The sequence below is a fragment of the Peromyscus californicus genome, unplaced genomic scaffold, assembly GCF_007827085.1.
Source record: "Peromyscus californicus insignis strain IS unplaced genomic scaffold, ASM782708v3 Scaffold_19__1_contigs__length_69161282, whole genome shotgun sequence".
Taxonomy (NCBI): Eukaryota; Metazoa; Chordata; class Mammalia; order Rodentia; family Cricetidae; genus Peromyscus; species Peromyscus californicus.
This window is the reverse complement of record NW_026294491.1, coordinates 23,552,721-23,558,824: the sequence shown is the minus strand read 5'-3', so window position 1 is coordinate 23,558,824 and position 6,104 is coordinate 23,552,721.

The following is a 6,104-nucleotide window of genomic DNA, read 5'->3' as shown; positions in this document are numbered from 1 at the left end:
TGACGCCATCTTGAGCAGGGCCTGAGGGGTGCGGGGAGGGTTCAGTTGGAGGACATGGGCGCAGGAACGAGCGGGGTGTCTGCGGTCGGCCACCTGGCCCCAGAACAGGGAACTGGAGGGTCGGAGGGACAGTTTGTACCCTGGATGGGAGCCAGGTCAGCAGGCGTGTGGAGCTCGGGGAAAAACCACGAGCTGTCCTGAGTGTAAACCTGGCCTCATATGAATCGCCCAATCAGAACCCTGTAAACCTGGCCTCATATGAGTCGTCCAATCAGAACCCTGTAAAAATGGCCTCATATGAGTCGTCCAATCAGAACCCTGTAAGCCATGGCCTCATATGAGTCGTCCAATCAGAACCCTATAAGCCATGGCCTCATATGAGTCGTCCAATCAGAACCCTGTAAAATATGCTTCTTGCTTCTGTACCCGCCCTTCTGCTGCCCGACCCTATAAAAACCCTCCACTCCAGCCCATCGGCGCGCCAGTCTCTTCAGTCTCTGGAGGGACTGTGTCGCCCCGGGTACCCGTGTTCCTGAATAAAGCCTCTTGCTGTTTGCATCTGACTTGTGGTCTCGGTGTGATCTCTGGGCGAGGGTCTCTCCAGAGGGAAGACTACCTTCGGGAGTCTTTCAATAGTACATCAGGGCCGTTGGTATAGGCATTCTGAAAAACTTCCCCATAGACAGGAACCAAAGCAAGACTGAAAGACAGCTGAGCAAACGTTAAATCCGGTGGCCCCATGGCCAGCATCTGGTCTATGTGGATACAGCGGCATGATGTGAGCTGGAAAGGACTTGGACTACTCCACCTCTATGGCTTTGCCGTGTGCAGCCCATGTGGCCACTCTCCTGGGCTGCCCCACTCACTGGTGGCAGCTTTCCTGGGTAGTCCTTTCACATTACTGACATCCCATTTCTGGCTTCTTGTGACCCTCTGAGGGGCTGTCTGCAGAGACCCTGACCTGTCACATAAGAAGGCTTGCCAGGCTTTCGTTAGAAATCTTGGTAGGAGCCTCCATATCCCATAACTCTGGCATCCTCTGAGCCTGCAAAACTAGCATCATCAGAACAGTGACGAGGTCTACTGCTACCCGAGGTCCTTATAGGAGAGTGTAGCAACCTTTAAGTGTTGGGGACTGAGCGCAGTCAAATCCCAGGGAAGCAACTCCCTGGGCGGCCCTCCCTGTGTGAGCAGGGCTCTAGCGGGTCTCTCTTCTCAAGGGAAGTTCTTTCTTTAACTTGTTACATTTTATTTGTAAATGTGTAAGCCAGTGCCTGTGTGTGTGTGTGTGTGTGTGTGTGTGTGTGTGTGTGTGTGTGTGTGTGTCTGTGTTCACACGTGTGTGTAAGGTGTGGAGTACTTAGAATGATAATAGCTCCCATAGGCTTGTATATTTGAATACTTGAACCCTAGTTGGTGGAACTGTTTAGTGAAGCAATTCCAGAGTCTGTCTGATAATCAAACGGGATTTATTCTGGGTTGACTCACAATAAGCATAAGGGAGTTGGTCGCAGGATCCAGGAGGGGCGGAGCGCGGTCCAACGCGCCATTCTCTGGAAAACTCTGCCTTGATCTGCAGCGCCAGCATCCAGCATCCAAGAGCATGAAGTAGCCAAGAGAGCGATCATGTATGCATCCCAGGTCTTAAGGGGTGCCCCCTTGGCCACATCCTGTCGAGCGGCAGGTACCTAGCAGTTACCTGCTGCCTGCCAGGGACAGTGCTTGGGGGTAAAGCACAGACAGCCAAGCTTACAACTGTTTGGGGAAAGATTAGAAGGCTTTGCCTTGTTGGAGAAAGTATGTCACTGGGGGTGGGTCTTGAGCCATCTCGATGGCCCCTTATTTTGTTTTTAAAGGAGCAAAGATGTCTTTGAACCATCGTCACAAAACACATGGATCGTTATTACAGCGAATTAGAAATATTCAGCCCACTGAGCCAGGAGAAACTTACAAGGGACATGTCAATGTCATCTTCCAAGGACTTTGTAGGCTCTCACCCATGCTATGCAGCTGAGATGGGCCACACGCTTTATTTTGTAGCTGTGCATGGTTTGGAGGGCAACAGTGTTCCTTAGCTTTCAGTCTTCTGGAAGGGTGCCTAGGACTCACTGTGTCCTGATGCTGCTTAACACTCCGGGGAGGCCAGAGTGGCCGTGCCTAGGGATGTGTGATCTGTGACTTTGGGCAGTAGCCAGCCGAGGTTATTGCAATCCCGTTGGGCCAGGTTATTTTAAGGTACAATAGACAGTTTGTGAATCTCACCAGCCAACTGGAGGCTCTTCCCAGCTAAAGTCATGATTTCAGCATAAAAGAAAAGAAGGGCTAAGTTAAAAGCCAGCACCTGCTCTTCTAAAATTGCTTTTCTGCAGGTACCAGCCCCAGAGGGTCGGCAGATGGTTTTGTGTTTCGAAGCCTGACCTCAGTAGCCCTTCATCAATCTTGAGCTGGTTGACTCTCTCAGGCTTCCCAGGGTACCCAAGATATCTTTGATGTAGTTACTACCTGAAGGCCAATTAATTAGCCCACACCGATTCTGTTCCATTTTCCTAACAAAGCTAGGAAGCATTGGCTCAGCCTGCCTGGGGTGGCTTCATACAAGTCCATTAATTACTGTCAAACCAGACTTGGGCACTCTTAGAAGATGGAGGAGAAAGCATCCTTCTGCACCATGGAGAACTGGTGATCTCCAAGGCCTGCAGCTAGCTCTCCTGTGCTGAATGCTAGGCAATAGAGCTCCCCATATTTAAAAACTTCCGTGCAAAGCATTGGACTTACCAGCCATGCTTCCCATCCTATCCCAGCCATGGCTGCCAGGTTCTCATGAAGGAAATAGCTACCTATCGCTCTTTATATATATATATTTTCTTTTAGATTTATTTTATATGTATGAATGTGTACCACACAAGAGCCTGGGAGTTACAGATAGTTGTGAGCCATCATGTGGGTGCTGGGAACTGAGTCCAGGTTCTCTGGGTGCAAGAGCAACACGTACTCAACCACTGAGCCCTCTCTTCAGCCCCCAAATCTTTGTTTTTTAAGTGTGGGAGTTTCACTTTTGGAGTCAAAGGAATTCCACTGCATTTTTTAAAAAACATTTATTTATTTGTTTGTTTGTTTGTGTGTGTGTGTGTGTCCGTGTACACGTGGAAGAGTTAGAGGACATTGCAGGGGTTGGCTCTCTCTTTCCGTCATGTGGGACCTGGGGATCCTCAAGTCTCTGCTTGGTGGCGGGGTGATGGGTACCTTTATCCACAGAGTCATCTTGTCAGCCTGTGCTACTCTTTTGTGACATGGAGTGATTGATTAGTTGACTTTTACCTCAGGTTACCCTCTGGAAGCTAGTGTGGGGAACTCACCTCTCTCACTTAAGAGAGTCTCCCTATGTGAGGCTCTTTTGCCCTTCACTTGATTCCCTCTCTCTCTCCCTCTCTCTCTCTTTCTCTCCCCTCCTCGTTGTGTGTGTGTGTGTGTGTGTGTGTGTGTGTGTGTGTGTCACCGCCCGGCTTCCTTCATGAAGTTGTTTACCAAGTTGGAATTTGAGATACCCTGAATCTGTGTTTCTGGGCCATGTTCATTCAGATTTGACTCCAGAATAAACTATCCCTTATTATCGTTAAAGTTAAAGCTGTGCTTTTGTGCATGATGGCATCTTTAAAAAATTGACCTTTGCAGGCTGGAAAGATGATGGCTCAGCAGTTAGGAGCATGGACTGTACTTCCAGAGGACCTGGGTTCAATTCCCAGTGCCCACATGGCAGCTTGGAACTGTCTGGAACTCCAGCTCCAGGGGACTTGACACCCTCACACAGACTTGCATGCAGGCAAAACATCAATGCATATAAAATAAAAATAAATCATTAAAAGTTGACTTTTGGTACCATGACAGATGCTCTCTTGGTAGTGTATGCTTCACTTTTTAGTTTTATTTCAAACATGCCCCCCTCCCAGCCACATATCCATCATGCACTGTCAACAGTTATCAATCCACAAACCAACTTTGTTTCCTATATGCCCAAAGAGAAACGTTCTGTCTCCTTGCAGGGCCTCACCCTGCCAACCCACTTCCCGAGGCCTGTGCAGTGGACTCCTGGCTGTCCTCTCCCACTCCACTCTTGAGGACCGGAGCTTGAGAACACTTGAGTGTCACATTCTATTTTGCTTGATGGGAGAAATCCAAGGCGTCCTGGTGTCTAGCAGGACAAAAGCACAGCTGTGCCAGGCCGCCCACAAAGTAGGGCATCTCTGGAGACTACCTCCCAGTCCGCTCTCAAATTCTGGGAGAGTTTTAATCATGTCACCAGCCAGCATCACTTGAACGTCTCAGGAACAATTGTAGGCGCTGGGCTGTGGTGGGGAAGGGTGACAGCCTTGATTTGCATAAGCATGTATCCTAATTAGAATGTCAAAAGTTGGTGGCACAGAGGTGTTGTGACGTTCTGACTTCCGATCATTTTAATTTCATTCAATTTCCCCTCAGTACAACCGTCGTCGCCCAAATTGGGCCCTCCTTCTTTCCAAAGACAAAACAGGCCACTGGTAACAGGAGAGGCTAAATTCTGAGGGCAGTTCCTTAGCAAAAATTGCAACTTTGTTTCTACGTAAACTGACAGTAGCTCAAATATTTAGATTCACAGCTGATATTAGAAGTAAACACTGGGCTCTGAATCCAGAAGCTTGCTCCGCACTGTGCAGGTAAGGGGTGGGGAGCATCTAATCCTCTTCAGGTTGTCCCATATGGGAAAAAAAAAAGCATCTTGGAATGGTCCCTGTGTTTTTACCGTCTGAGCATAAGATTGGTGGGAATAATTGTTCAGATAGACTCATCCATGTGTAGTGTTTTAAATTGTGTGTGGTGTCTATGGCTATAAGATTGGAAGTACAAAGGGGCTGAGAAGAAACAGAACTCTGGGTCTCAGGCATAGAACCGGCGTGACCCATTAGAGATGTCTTTGGCATGCATCAGTGATTTCTGAGTCTGCTTTCTGGGGTCCCAGTTTAATCAGGCATTCTCGGTTTTTCCGCTCTCATTCCCTTCCTGCAGCAGAAGGCCACCTTGTTAATTAGTTGAGGGTAGGAGCGTCTCTAATCTCCTGGGGATGGCTTCAGGCCCCAGAATTAGATAAGAGGGTGACTCCAGCACCGGGGGACATGGCTGGCCTCTCTCCTGCAACATATGGGAAACCTGCCAAGGCTCAAGTTCCAGCAGCTACCATTAGCGGAGTGGCCTTCCCTGCTGGGAACACACCCTGCAAAGCCAAGGACCGGACAGCATTGCAGGAGAAGCCCCGGCAGTTCTTAGACTAGATAGCATCTGGCAAGCTGTGCCAATTGTAAATCAATGGCCCTCCCTGGGTGGGTTTAATTTTATGGTTATTTGCACAAACTTACTTCTCCTAATGGGCAGGGAGGACCTCAGAGCATCCTCTCATTGTTCTGGGTGGGGTGTGATGTCTTGGGAGTCCCTGGACTAGCTGAAGTTGAGTCTGTTTGTTAGGGATTAGTGTTGGAGCCCGGCTGCGAGGCTGGAGAGGATCGATGGGCTTGCTGGTCACCATCCAAGTCCCAGGTTCAGTCTGAGACCTTGTCTCAAAGGAATAGGGAGAGAGTGACAGGACACTCAAGTGTCTTCCTCGGACCTCTGTAGTGTGCATACAGGCTCATACACCTGCACACATAATTGCGTATACCACACATATACTCTCACACACATACACACTAAAACAAAATCAAATAGCACGGCAACAGTGATGGGGTGCCCACCCCTGAGACACTGAGAGGATGAAATAGGGTAATTTGTTGAAAAAACGTAATATAGTGTCTGGATCACTCATGAACTTTTGTTTTGTGTTTTGTTTTGGTTTGTTTTTCGAGACAGGGTTTCTCTGTGTAGCTTTGGAGCCCGTCCTGGAACTCACTCTGTAGCCCAGGCTGGCCTCGAACTCACAGAGATCCTCCTGGCTCTGCCTCCTGAGTGCTGGGATTAAAGGCGTGCACCACCACCGCCCAGCCATTCATGAACTTTTAATAAATCTCAAATATTAGAAATGACAAAATGCCGGGCGGTAATGGCACACGCCTTTAATCCCAGCACCTGAGGAGGCAGAG